The following is a 15,534-nucleotide window of genomic DNA, read 5'->3' on the forward strand; positions in this document are numbered from 1 at the left end:
TATATATATTAAGAAAAAGGCTTTCACTTTCAAGGGGATCCATTACTTTTCCAACAAGAGTACAAATTGTTAATCTTATAATAACTGGAAAACATGTCAAGCCAGCTCAGAACCTAATAAAGAAAATCTGAGTTTCGTTCGTGAAAAATCAAGGGCTATGGTGTATATGCATTGACAAAAAAAAATCATAATTTTTAATTCGCATTGCCTACTTTAACATAATATCTTGGTTAAGGTTAGGTAGAAGTGGTGATTTGGAATCGATCATGCATTTTTTCTCCTTTTTTTCTTTTAGATCTTTGCAAATTATAGTGCTCCTAGTCATTGTTTCCTTAAAAATAAGGTTATATTATATCGACCACTCATCATTATACCTCTAACGAGTTGATTCAACATGTCATCTTATTTCCACATATTATTTTTTGAATAGATTAAATACATATTATACAATTAAAACAGAACTATAAGTCATGGTCATCAAATGACAAATCACACTAAAAAAGGATTTGGTCCCCAAGGAAGAATAATGTAGAAAGAGGCCAACTTCAAAGTATATATTGGCAAAGCTTTTTTTTTTTTTACACTTAAAATGTCCAACCATGTCTTGGCTTTAGTCCACATCAGCTGTTCCAAGCACTGCAAAGATCTATCTTTTGTTCCAAGCTTAACCCTTACTTTTCTTTTCCCCATGGTGACCACAGATTAAAAAGAAATGAAATCTCAGAAAGAGAAAATAAAGATAAAAGGATAAGAATGAAGTGACATGGAAGAACCAACTATTCTATGTACCCATCAAATTAATCCATTATTGCAAAATTGGGGTGAAATTATAAAATCGAAATTTCAAAAATTAATAAATAATATTTTTGGATATATTATAAATTTCATCACTCAACATTCTCCTTGCTCCTATTAATGTTTAAATTTTTTTAATTTTTTATTGAACTTTTGATATGTTCCTATTTTGGTCACACGATCTTTAAATCAAAAATAGATGAGTGATATAACAACTATGTGTGTTGATGTGGAATGTTGTTGACATGGCATCCCCATGTCATCCACATCCTTTTCTTTTCTTTTCTTTTCTTTTTCTTTTGGATTTCATCTTCTTCCTCCAAAGATGAAAGTTTTATAGTTTCATCTCTGTGACATTGAAATCATCATTCTTCAGCATCTTCTCTGACCACTCAAGACAATGTTGAACTCGTGTCATCTCTCCTACTACTCAATATGTTCAAATTTTACCAACGTCACTTTAAAACTCGTGAAATTCAACTCAAACCTCAAAACTCATAAAACCTTAAACAATTATGATATACAGTATCCATCACACGATCAACATGAGATCAAGAAATGCAACTCCCTTCCTCCTCTACCTCCCCATTGTTGGGATTTGGAAGAAGATGTTTCATCGTCCAGAAATCAAATTGAAAAATCAAGGGTTTTTTTTCCACAAAAATAAGAAATATTTTGGTCATTTCATGATTTTTTAATAGAGAAATGCTCAGTTATATTAAGGGTGGAGTGACCGAAATAGGAGCAAATCAAAAGTTCAGTGAGTAAATTGAAAATTTTTAAGTTTTAGTGACCAAAATAGGAGTAAGAAGAAAGGTGAGAGATAAAATTTAGAATTTACCCTATTTTATAAAAGTAATAATAATTTTTTTTTAATATAAAAAATTCTAAAAATATTTATTTCTTTATTTAACACCGTCCTGTCTATGAGTGGACAAAATACATGCACATCTATACAGCCTTCACTTGGAAGCAGTATCCAAATGCTTCGAATATATTTGTTTACACTTTATTGGCTTTATACCCTAAAGCTCATGCCTCATGACATGACAGTTGGATGTCTGAGGCAAAGTTAAATGCGATGCTGCAAATTCAGTTTGCTGTAATAAACAGATGCACACATTCCCCAACTGTGAATGGAAGGAACCCCAGGAACGTGAAGATCCAACTTTTTAGGGTTTAAAGAATAACTGTTAAAAAAAAGTGTACGTAAATATACATCTATGGATTATTATTTCAAATTTGCATGTGAATATGTGTTTTGCATCTTTGATCGGCTTACAGGTTTTACACATAAAGCAGTACTGCGGATGCTACAAATAATAATAATAATAATGTGAGTGAAATGTGCTGTCAAAAAATTGAAGAACTAAAAAAATTAGGTGATAATACCATTTAGCTTTTGTATTTTAGTGATAATCTTAATCTTACTTTCTTAAAAATTACTATTTTATAAAAAATATTCAATATTAATTCGATATTTTTAGTATTAAATTTATATTTGAGTTTGGGTCGGTCTCGGATTTAGATTTTTCAAGCTCTAACCTTTTCAAGTTTGGATTTTTTTTTAGATTTTTCAAACTCTAACCTGATAATTACATGCTCCAGTAAACTTTGAAAATGTACTAAAAAAGCCATTACACCGTTAAAACCCAAAGGGAAAATAGCAAAACCGACCCCCTGTTTTCCTTCTTGTTTTGTTTGGGTCTTTTGATTGTTGCAACTCAAGGATCACCACAAAGAAAAGGTACATGCAATTCGATAAGTGGATGTAATTAGTCATTTTCTTTTACAATTACACCACCACAACGCCATGTACAACTCAAAAACCCTTCACACTTAAATATAAAAAGTAGAAAAATATCCCCTACAATAATTCAATATCCTGTTTGAGGATTGTCATGGAAATGAACCATCAACAAGAAAGCTTTTGTTGATTAGTCATTCATGGTGATTTGTCATGACTAAGGCCATCGTTCTTTCTAATTATTTTAAATTTTCATGTAATTTATATATTTTTTTTATATTTTTAATTGATAATATATTTTCGTCCCTTAAAATTTTATAAGTTCGTGATAGAATATAACTCTGAGTTTGTTGTAATATCAGTCAGTTTCGTTTACCTGATTTCCAGTCAGTTGGGTAGTTACGCAGCAGACTCATAGTTATATTCTATCACGAACTTATAAAATTTTAAGGGGTAAAAATATTATTATTAATTAAAAATATAAAAAATATAAATTACATGAGAATTTAAAATAATTAGAAATAACGATGGCCTTAGTCCTGACAAACCACCATGAATGACTCATCGACAAAAGCTTTCTTGTTGATGGTTCATTTCCATGACAATCCTCAAACAGGATATTGAATTATCGTAGGGGATATTTGTCTTTATATTTAAGTGTGAAGGGTTTTTAGTTGTACATGGTATTGTGGTGGTGTAATTTTTTAGTCAAATAAATGCATGAACTTGATGAGTTTGGTCAAATTGACTCTTGAGCTTTTATAGCAATTTTATCGAGTTTAGGGACAATTTGACTCTACCAAAAAAGTTTATAGACCAATTTGATCAAACTTGCTAAGTTGAGGGATCATTTATGATTTAAGGCAACTTTTTTAAACCAACTAGTGGCGTTTGTGTGTTGGGAAATCAATCTAGATGGAATGGAAAACGACGGGACGTTTCGTTGACCTCTCTTTTGGGACTCTACTTTCAACAACTACTCTTCAACACATTGGTTCACACCCAAAGTTTTTTTTTTCTTTTGATGATGTTCACACCCAAAGGTTGAATATGGCTACTTAAGCACGATTTTGAAATGGGGTAAAGTACACAGATGGTCCCTGATTATAGAGTATTGTTTTTTAGTCCTCTAACAATTAAAAATGATAAAATAGTCCTATGACTACATGGAGTTGATTTAGGAGTGGCAACGGGGCGGGGTGGGGATGGTTTTGCATTATCCATTTCGTCCCCAACACTTGCGGGTACGGTTTTGAAAAATCTCCATTATATGTTTCGGGGATTTTTTTTCTCCTCATACCCATCCCTTATAAATCCCTACGGGTTTTGATTAATCCCCATCCCAAAAAATAAACAAACATTTTTTAAATCAATGTAACACCTAAAAATTGTAAGATATATCAGATTGTCTTAAATTGGTCTCTATCTATAATATGAAAGTTTCAAAAATCAATATTCATCTAACACCCAATGTATATGTATAATCTTAATCATTTTTAATCTCAACAAATCAATGTATATTAAATGAGAAAATATCTAAACTTCAATTTTAGTTTCTTTGAGGTGTAATAGTGGCAACACATAATCTCACAATCTTATCATTTATAATTTTTTATTGAAATATATATTAAAGGTATATAGGTAAATGATTATAAATATATTTTTAAAAATTTTGCAAAATATCGAGGACCTCTACGAATATTTTTCGGGGATCCCCACGGTTATTCACACGGGTACGGTTCGGTTATCCCCAAGGTTCAAATATAGCAATCCTCGTCACCATCCTTATTTGAGATTTGGGGATAAAACTTCCTCAGCCCCATCCTCGTGGGTGAAGATTTCAGTTATTTCCCATCTCTGTCGGTTCGGATCCCCACGGTTTTCGATTTTCCCCCACCCAATTGCCACCCCTAAGCTGCTTTGTTGAGTCACACGTTATTAAAAGTTCCAAAATGATCACTCGACTATTCATATGTTTCGAACTCGTTTTTTCGTTAAAAAAATTATCAATCATCTGAGTTGGATGTTAATATGATGATTGAGATATGATAAAATCTTATTTTTCATGATGTCTACTAGCACCACCGTTACTTTCAAGCATTTGATCGAGGATATAATGTTTCAAACACTAGCTCAAAAACATAATATAAACAAAGACTCGATCTAAAAAATACAACTTAAACAGTTATTTGATCGTATTTTATCATATCCCAGTGTGTAAATTCACGTTCAGCTCAGACGAATGTCAATTTTTAACAAAAAATGACAAGTTTGGAACATATGAATACTCGGGTGACTATTTTATAACTTTTAATAATTGAGAGACTCATCAAAACAACGTGTTATAGTCAGAGGAATATTTTGTAACTTTTAATAGTCGATGGACTCAACAAAGCAGTGTCCTATAGTTGATCAAAGCAATGTGTTATAGTCAGAGGAGTATTTTGTAACTTTCAATAATCGATGGACTCAACAAAATAATGTTCTATAGTTGGGGTTCATTTGTATACTTTACCATTTGAAATGAAGAAAAAGTAATTAAATTATAAAAAATAAATTTAATCTATATAAATGATATATAATAAAAAAATATTATTTGTTAAGTTGACGGTATAATGTTTTAATTTTATAAACAGAATAGAAAACTCCAACAACAGTCTTCCCTCAAATAAAATCACAATGTTAAATGGACTTTGATTATTGCAAAAGACTTTAGAAGCCTGAACTCAGCTGCAACTTGTGGTGAAACCCAATCGTAGCAGCCCAAATTTTAGACACAATACGGATTTAAGATCTATTAATTGGTCGAGTTTAAAAAAAATTCATATTTATTTAATAAAATTAAAATTATACTGATGTTAAACAATAGTAAGAAATGTTTAAATTATATTAATAGAAAAATAAGTTAATTATTTAACTATAACTTTATTGACTATAAAGTATATTAAATGATAATATTTATTTTGCTGTCAATCCTACTTTCGTCTGCAATAAAATTCCTTGGCTTATGAAAATGAGTTGCAATAGCATTAGGAACTAGACAATAAGCCCAGCAACCATGATATATCACAGCCGCCAATGAACATTTATGTCCGGAGTAATTTAACGGAGTTTCATATGCTATAATTTGAAGATCTGCATTGATTTTCAGTCCGATCATTTCGTGAAGACGATCGATCTTCTCATTCTGATGATAGATCGAATCAAATTATCAACAAGTGTTAAATGTAATGGTAGGTAAGGCACATTACTCTCTTAACGTTAAAACTCATTCGAAATAGTTCATTCACACAGCACGTATATGCACATGCATTTTTTTTATATTCTTTTTCCCACTTTCATGAGTGAATGATGGGGGCTCGAAATAGTTCAATGCGCAGCAGAAAAAGGGTGATCCGAACGAACCAGTCACGTAGTGCCATGTCAGGATAGATTACGACCGTCGCTGTGAGGAGGGATGGTGGAGATGCCTTGTCTGGAGAGCTCAGCTAGCACACTATCAACGGAAGGTGGCTTGAGGCCTAAAGGCAAAGGTAACCTTGGCTTGTTTATGGCTTCCTTCACAATCTTGTCAACTACCTCCTCTGCCTGCTAATGCATTCAAACATATACACATTCATCAGAGTCAAAATAAAAGTGGTAGCTCATTCATCCTGCAAAAAGACACTCTGCAGCTTTCTTTTGGTAACGATTCCCATGTCCCCGCGTGTAGGTTTAAACGTATGTAATGGAACTGGCTGAAACTAAAAAGCTTAACAAAAGATGGATTACCGGCTGATGTTCAACAGTATTCTGAGGCATGCCACTTCTGTTATCCACGAAGCCAGAACAATGAAATACAGATGCATTCTGAAGATTCACATCAACCGGAACACCCGAAAAAATATTAAAATTCATTCATATATATATATATATATATATGGAAAGGATCATTCTATGCATGTTGATAACTACTCACTTGAGTGAATGTAGAACCATCTCCAAGAGGAGGGGGCATAACAGGGCAACCCCATGCATCAGCATGCCCCTGAATCATAGAAAAGAAAAAGTAAAAAAGATCATATATCTATGTAATGTAGCTGCATTTCATATCTTTGTCTATGCAATGTAACATACTGGTTAATGGAGTATGCCCAGTAGTTAAAAAAAATAGGAAAGTGTAGACGATAATAAACTCACCCCTGGATATGGCTTCCAATACCAACATTCAGTTGGTTGCCACGGGGAGTAACCATGTGAGCCCCACATCTGGATGCTGGATGGATGATGAGGTGGTCCCCACATGGGATAGGGTGGACCAACCGGGACAATATGATTCGAGTAATGTGGTGGAAAGGCCATGATTGGTTTATGTGGATAACAACTCCTTTGCATGTGATCTCTCTGAGGCCACCTTCGATCATCCTCCTTGGGTAAAATGCGTCTTCTATGCATTCTATATTTCTGCTTCACAAACAACAGGCAAATCGTTTTCAGCTAAGAGTATAAAGCTTATTCAGCGGTGTTCGAGCTGACGAAGAAAAGGGCAAAATCTGATCACTAGGCTTGGCTAGACTAACAAAGGAAACCATTTTTTTGAAGCAACTGTAACCAGAAATGAATTTTCAACAGGAACAAGCAGTGCATTACACATTGAATGAAAGGCACGGGAATTATACAATCAGTTGGCACGTTTATCATAAAGGCAAAACTGATACCGACCTGAAGATGACTAGCAACGTTATGCCGTGTCAAGCTTTCTACTTTCATTAGCTCTAGTATTCGAGAAGGGATGGCCTGATCTATACCGAGTTGGTCCACTGCCTGTACAAATTTCTTGCGGAGTTCTGGAGTCCAGTCAACCTGAGAAATCAGACACAAACTAAGTACTTGATTTCTACACCAATATATAATTGTATAAAATATTACTTCATAAATGTTCAAATTTCAAAATCAATAGATAAAACTATAAAAGTTTCATGGGAACTCATTTTCAAGTCTATGCATGATGGAAAGTTAGGATATTACGCATTAAGAGATATTGCAAACATTACAGCCAGGCAGGGCCGTCCATTGACAACTGTAGCATGTGATACATCACAAGGCCCCAAAATTTAAGAGCCCCACACTTTGAAAAAAAAATCTGCTAACCTAGAAAAAATTATTTTCCACAAAAAAACCTTCTAATTTTCTCCCTTATTATCTCAAGAATTCAATTGTAATCAATTCTTCCTAAAAGAATCATCAAATTTATAGTGTTTAATGGACAAAAGATTCTTATTTATATCCATCATAGTTTCAATCCTCTTAAATTTTGACATTTTACATTTTTTATAAGAAAGGGAGGTCTCATTTAAAAAGCCCTTCATAACCATCGTAATACAAAAATGTATCTCAACGGACATTGGAAGGAGGAAAATAGTACCTCAAAAATTTTATTACCAAACAAATAATTCCACCAATACAACAGCCAAACAGGGCATGTACAACCTAAACCATGCAAACTGCCTCCTATAACAAGGCCAGAAAACAACTCCTAAAAAATATTAACCAAAATCTAACTTCTGTAACTCATCAACCACCCAATACAACAAAACCCTATAAACATTATCAAAAACATTAACCAATTTTGAATTATTATAAAATATTTTGGGGTCTCATTTTAATAAAGTAGCACAGGATCACATATTTTTTGGGACGGGCCTGATTACAACCCATCCTACCAACTTCTTTCAACTTTTTCCTTGATTACGAAGACTTGATCTTAGGACTTATAACAAAGAAGACAAGAAGGAAAAAAAGACAACATATGTTAACAATATACTTCCTCTAAAACTGTGTTGTAATCTGAAGTTGTTGACAATGAAAGCAAATAATGACATGAACGAACTGGAAGTAAAGTCTGCGGATAGCTGGTGAATGGCTTTCTAAATGTCGAAAAGTTTTAAAATCTCAAAAAATAATCACCTAAGACTTCAGTTTTGAACAAGATGGAACCGTGTGATCATGTGACAGTCGATTAGTGATTAGCAAATGCTCTCAGTAAGACATGCTTCCTAAGCTGGTATCTGACAAAAGATAGTGGCAGGACTACCGGTCAAGTTCAAGATATGCAGTTGAGTTCTTTTTTTTTATATAAGAATTTCAGGCCTCATTAAAAAATCCCTTCTTGATTAATAGAGCTAGTAGGGTAGCTCCTTAATCAGCGAAAGGAGGAAAAGAGTGCCTTAGGATTTTATTGAACATAAGAAATTACATAAGATACAACCTAGTAAACACCCTTAACAGAAACAGATAGACATGAAACAACCTTAAACCACCCATAAACAACAACACTAGTTCAACCAATTCCTTCTTTAACTAAGACATGAGCCTCTAAAATGGTTATCCTATTAACCCATCTAACAACACCTTCTAATGCAATAAAAACCAACATTTACAACCAAAAACTAAAATAAACGCCTTTGAATATAGCTGCCGAGCAATTAAGATCCAATTGAAGGAACAAGTTCTAATGAAATATCGCAATCTTCGGGGACCCAAGAATTAGGTTTGAAGGAATGATCAACTTCGTGCACCATGATTTTGAATAAATTATCGCCGACCTTCAACTCAACAACTCATCAATTCTCCCTTGAGCCTTTGTGAGTATTTGAATTTTAGTCCGATCAAAAGACGATGGAAACTCACAACTGTTGTCGATTGCTAATAATTTGCCCCATTTTGTTGCAATGTTTTTGAAAGTATTCCAATTCTAAGCGTGAAAAGGAATACCTTCGCAAACTAACCAGACACGACGGCACTCCACCACTAGGCTCTCTGACCAAGTTTCCACTCTGGAAAACCATTATGCAAGAGTCTCTAGTTTATCATCCTTCACAATTCTCAACGAATCAGTCTTCAAAAACCATCAGAACCACATTTCCAGTAACTCTCATTAGCGTGAAGCCAGCCAGTCCTTTGGCTTGAATTTGGTTAGCAAAATTACCAATTTTGATAAAGTTCTTGCACCACCCCACAAGACAGTTACTCAACACGTGTAGTTTATCTTCGTCCACTACGCCCTCAACTTCAGAGAGTTTATTCCTCGTAATATCTTCCATCCCAGACTTTAGGTGAACAACTGCCGAGGACTTTCTCCAGTAAGACTGTCGGGGTTTATATTTAGCCAAAAAGACTCTAACTTTGTTGTCATAAATATGATTACCATTCATCTTTGATATCGCTATCCTGGCTTCCTCAATTGTTGCATAGCGAATAAACCCAAAACGAACCCCTTTCGAGTTTCTTTTTTTAGGAATGAAGGCATCAATAACTTGACTGTGTGTGCCAAATATAGACCCAAGTCTCTTCCAATGGATCGTCTCTGGAAGGTTTTTGATAAATAATGGTTTGACAACCATTTCTGAACCCATTTTCGATTCTTGGTTGACCTTCCTTCGACGAATTATAAAACCCATTTCTTCTCCTTCTCGTTACTTCAGAAAACTTTTCATTGGAGTGCTCTATCGTGGTGCTCTCCTTGGTTCCATCAAGATCAATATCAGCGATAGGAAGAGATGGTGTTGCTTGTACTACAGAAATCTTTCCGACCTTATGTTTCCACCCTGACCTCACTAAATAAGTTCCCAAATTTTGTTGATTTTGGGGCGTAGGAGATTGTCTGTACTTAGTGTAGTCGGGCTCAACTGTCCAACCAGCCTCACGGGCCAAGGTAGCCAATACATCATTCATAGCATCATGCGGAGGAAGAGGGAAATTACCGTAATGCCTCAATCCGACCAGCATACGTCTGGTGAAAACTCGTTTCCGAGTCTTTGTCATCTCCTTTTCTTTCTCCATTGCACGTTTTTCTTTACCGGAATAAGATGAAGTTGTTGCCTTTTAAAAGCTTGTAAAATTTTGCCAATAAAAGACGAGAAATGAATTTATATATACATACATATCATAAGCTATATTACCTTCATTTTTTCCAGATTAGTTTGATCGGATAAGTGCCGTGAATACCAGAAACTGTATTGGGGTTTTCGGCAACAGAATAAGAATCTTTGTTATTTACTCCATTTTGTGTTTGAGAGTACATGGTACTCCCACCCTTGGTACCGTCAACTAAGTCAGCCTCCTCTCTTACTTTTGTTTCTCTTGGTCCCTGAGGTTGGCCAACTGGAACAGTTACTTCAGCAATTGTATTGTCACTAGTAGTTTCGATGGATTTGGATTCTCCATCCTGCTCATTGCTCTCTTTTTCAGTCGAGCAGTTAGTATGATCTTGGCAATCTCCATCGGCTAAAAGCCTTCCTCCCATCTCTAGTTGTGGTTTTGAAGGATCTGAGTACTTATCACTCGCTGTTGATGGTTCAGGGTCATTTTCATGAATGACAGATGCATATTCGGTTTTATCCGAGTCTTCATTCATAGGTTCTCCACTTTCCAATCGTAAATGCAGCATTGGAACCAAGGATTCTTTAACAGGCTTTAGTGATTCAGAAATGTCTTTGCCTGCAGCATTGAATGCCTGTAAAGGACTAATAAAATGAGAATTTATATAACGAAGTACCTTAGTTTCCATTTACATGTATATTCCAACGTAACTCAAGCAGTATCCAGATCAACCTTATGAACCACATGTTGCCATAGGTTCCGTAGTTTCTCCTCAGACGGCGGTTTCCTAAGAAACTCAACTGCACCTAGCTGAAAATAAGATGGCAAAGCATTAGCCATTATGTGTGTGTGGAAAAGAACATAGGCACCACTATATGACTTCATTCAGGATGACTAGTATAATGAAACTTTGAAGTTCGTTAATGCACTGAATATCATCGGAAAAGTCCAAAGTTTCTCTATGGAAAGTAGGGTAAGAAGAAGAAAAGATTAAGACCACTAAGAATCTAATATCTTTTGAATTGACAACACAATGCGCAGCAGAAAACACATGAAAAACTGCTCAGTGTATGGTATGCTGGAATAAATCTTACCGTTATGCACTTCATCATGGTGCTGATGCAATGAATGTTTGAAGACACTGAAATGAAAATGATTTACAACAGCATTAAAAAATAGACAATATGTCAAACAACCATGATTACTATCACATATGCCAATAAAAATCCATCTGCTGGGTGATTAAGCAGTGTTTCACATGGATATAATTCGAAGATCTACAGCAAAACCAGGCAGTCGGAGTTTCCGAACTTACTAATGGTGGGCAAATCCTTCACGGTTTCTAGAAACTTGAAACTCCCATTGTTATTGTTTGTACTAACCTGCATCAACATGCTGTTAGTATAAAGTTGCATGTGAAGGACTAAAGTATTGCAAAGGATTACTCCGTATGACAAAGCCAAAGTAGCTTATATTATAAAATTTCTAGTGAGAAACTAGTACAAGTGCCAATACAAAGACCATGCTGAAGGTCTAACACCATGTTTAATTATCCATTCATTACCTCTACAATGGCTAAATGGAAACTTTCAGGTCTACTTGAAACCGCCGAAATTGCTTCATTTTCGTCGCAGAAGGTATAAACTGTAAGATGCACAATAACTTTTCTCATACATGATACATTCGGAGAGACATAGGTAAGTAGGAACAGATATAGAAACTCCATGAGATTACTATAAAGATGTCTAACCATTAATATTTAATTACCATTTGCAAAAGAAAGTATTTTATTTTTCATAAATTTATTTCACTGAAAACAGGAGATCTTTAAAGAGGGAAACTGAACTGAACTGAAATAGGCAACCAGAACAACTAAAGTCTGAAATTTGATATACTATTAAAGGAAAATTTTCTATATAAAAGCCTTCAGCCCCACCTCATAAAAGGGGAAAAAGATTTATACCTTTTTTTCCATCAAATTGAGTATTAAAACATCCATAGCTGCAAAAATAATTACCTTTTGTTACTTTAAATGTTCATGTGGAGAGGGAAATCTATTAATAGAATAATCAAGCTAATGCAACAAGTTGATTCCTTTTTGTAGACCTCATGACCACAAAATTTCCAAGATTTATTTGCTGCTTCAATCCAAATACAAACTTCCTTAAAAAAACCAAAAACTATTAATCCAAAGCAATGGGGATATAGCAGGTAGCAGATATGCTTTGAAAATAGAAAGAAACTAATGACTTGTAATTTAGGTAAAAAGGGTACCAATATAGTCCATAGCTTCAAGCTTTGATTTTAACTCGGAAGCAGAATTGGCGTCTTCTTCAAGGAGGACCTTGAGACCCTTCGGAAAATCCTTCCATGCTGACAAATCATCTGCAGTGTAAACCATAGCTGGTTTGGCATCCTTTCTTCGGCACCCGACAAGTACTGCAATTTACTGCTTACCCAAATCTCTGCAATCACCACCAGAATTTTCCCACGAAGAAAAGTTTTATCTTTGATCTGATAACCCACATTGCAAATGCAAAAAGATTTTCAACCAATCTCTGAAGATTGACTCAAGAAAAAAAAGGGTGAAAAAAAGGGTGTAATGAACAGAAATACCTTAATCAAATTCTAATGCATGATGAGATTAATATGCATGCAATGTCAGGTAGTCAACCATTTACAAAATCCAAACGATAATTAGAGAAAGATCTTATCTTTTGTCCTTAAAACTCATCAGAACATAGAAAAGCATGGGAATCATTGAAAGTGAGACCATTTCATGCATGGTAAGAAGAAAAATCAAATATGCCCAAAATTTATGCAAGAAGAAAAAGAAAGGAAGACCCACTTGTCTTGGTGTCTGAAAATGAAGTTGCATGCAATAAAAGAAGAAAACAACCGAAAGATAAGGGGGGGGGAACCCAGGAAGAAGCTCAGGGAGAATTACTATATAGTTTAGGGGATAAACAAGATTTAGGGAAGATAGATTTTTATTTCAACTACTACAAGCTCTTCCATTTTGGCTGCATAAGGAAAGATTTAAGGCTGAAAATAATGGGAAGAAAAATGTAGACGTAAAACTGCGGCTTTTGAGAGGAGGTGGTTGGCTGTGTGTAGTGTAACGTCGCTGTTAATCACTTGTAGACCACATAATATGGAGTAATTGTTATTAAAGTTTTGAGCTAAATAAAAGTAATTGGGAGGATCTTAAAACTGCTTTATCTTAGGTGAATAAATTTGACGTACTAAATGTACCTAAACTGAAAATACCCATACTTTAATTTCCTAAAATTGTCTTTTCAAACTTTAATTTTCAAATGTACTTAGCCGTCAACGACGTTAATTTTTCCAACAATAATAATTTTAAAATTTATTTTTTTTACAAATATTAAAAACACTATTATATTTATAAAAAAACCTAATTTTTATTATATTATAAAACAACCTCAAACCCTAACCTTAATCCACAATTGTAGCCCTCTCTGGCCATGACCACCGCTGTCGACGTAGTCCTTGCCATCATCATAGTTATATATTGTCGTAGTTGTTGTTGATTCATCATCGGAATCGCGCGAGATCGCGATTTTCATCCTAGGGTTCGTGGGATTTAAATCGTCGATTTGTCGTCGATCGATCGTCAATCGGTCACGATTTTATAGGGGTTTTGATCTTCGGGGGGAGGGGAGGTCAAATGGAGCTTCTTCGATTGCAAAGAGCGATTGTCGGCTTGTGTTTAGGGGTTGAAATGAAGGTTTTTAAAGTTTAGGGGTTATTTCAAAATTTATGTTTTTCTTTTTAAAAATAGATAATTTTTTTAATTTTATATAATTTTTTTAAAATTATCATATTGTGACACAAGTCACTTAACGAGGAAAACTAAAGTCGTTGACAACCCAAACATCTAAAGTGCTCAAGGTTTGTAATCTTAGACACTCAAATAGTCAAAAAAAATATAGGCTCTTATTTGACAAAAAATATATAGCTTGAGTACTTATTTGAGCAATAAGCCTAATTAATACTATATATTTGGATATTGTTATAATATCAAAACGATGATTATCGACAAACAAATAAACACGATCGAAAAGGAAAAACAAAGAACGCCAATATTTACGTGAAAAACCCAAAAGAGAAAAATCACCGGCATATGAGAAAAATTTTACTAATATAAAGAAAAAATACAAGAGGATTTTGGTGAAAAAAATAACTTTAATATATAGCCCTGACCCTTAGAATCTATTTATAGAGATTAATACTTGATTACAAAAGAAAACTAAATAAAATAGAAATCTACTTTAATAAAATTTTCTAGTTTTAACCAAACTTCTACTTTCCCGGTATTTATATATTAATACTTTACATCCTGCTGCTCATGGCCCTAATCGATTGTTCCTCGAACTCATCGTGAAATTGCTGCTTGGAGACCCCCACCGGATGTCTGGGTGAAGATAAATGCGGATGGCGCCCGTAACCCATCATCCGGTCTCTCTGCTTGTGAAGGGGTTATTCGTGACTCTCTTGGTAATCGGTGGCTCGGTTTTACAAAGGCCCTTGGTCGGTGCTCAGTATTGGATGCTGAGCTTTGAGACATCTACGAAAGTATGGCAGCAGCTTGGGAGTTAGGATTGCAGAATGTAATTATCGAAACGGATTGTAGTGCGGCTTTTGAGCTTTTACAGGAAGGTTCGGACATGGACAGGGTCTCTCATATCGTTCCCTATCTAAATCAGAGTGTTGATTCCCAGTAAATCATGTAATGATTTGCATTGATCATAAATCCGTGAAATACAACTCTTTAGATCAGTTGCTTTTCATTTTTGCTGCAGCACATGAAGAGTCCTACTATTAGCCATTTGAGCAACAACCAACAGTAAAAAGTGACCATTTTCACCAACTCGCACTGACGAAAGATGGGTTCTCCATTTTTATGCTGGTGGACTGATCAGTATAGTCGTCGGCTACCGAGAACTGACCCCGGAGGAGCCGAAGACCAAATTACGTTACCGAACTTGTGTCTAGTTCATCGGTGTTTAGTTGGTGTGGGATGTTGATGGTTAAGTACTTCAGTTTAGCAAGGTAAGCAGGAAAAGTTCATTTTGCTTTGCCTAGCACCATATTGGAAGTCACTTTTT

At 34.7% G+C, this 15,534-nt stretch overlaps 1 pseudogene; it reads right to left on the reverse strand.

Annotated features, from left to right (window-relative positions):
* Positions 1 to 5,753: 5,753 nt before the first annotated feature.
* LOC120173078 lies at positions 5,754 to 12,838 on the reverse strand (annotated as a pseudogene).
* Between the last annotated feature and the right edge of the window lie 2,696 nt (positions 12,839 to 15,534).

Source organism: Hibiscus syriacus, unplaced genomic scaffold (genome assembly GCF_006381635.1).
Source record: "Hibiscus syriacus cultivar Baekdansim isolate YM2019G1 unplaced genomic scaffold, ASM638163v2 tig00111941_pilon, whole genome shotgun sequence".
NCBI classification, from domain to species: domain Eukaryota; kingdom Viridiplantae; phylum Streptophyta; class Magnoliopsida; order Malvales; family Malvaceae; genus Hibiscus; species Hibiscus syriacus.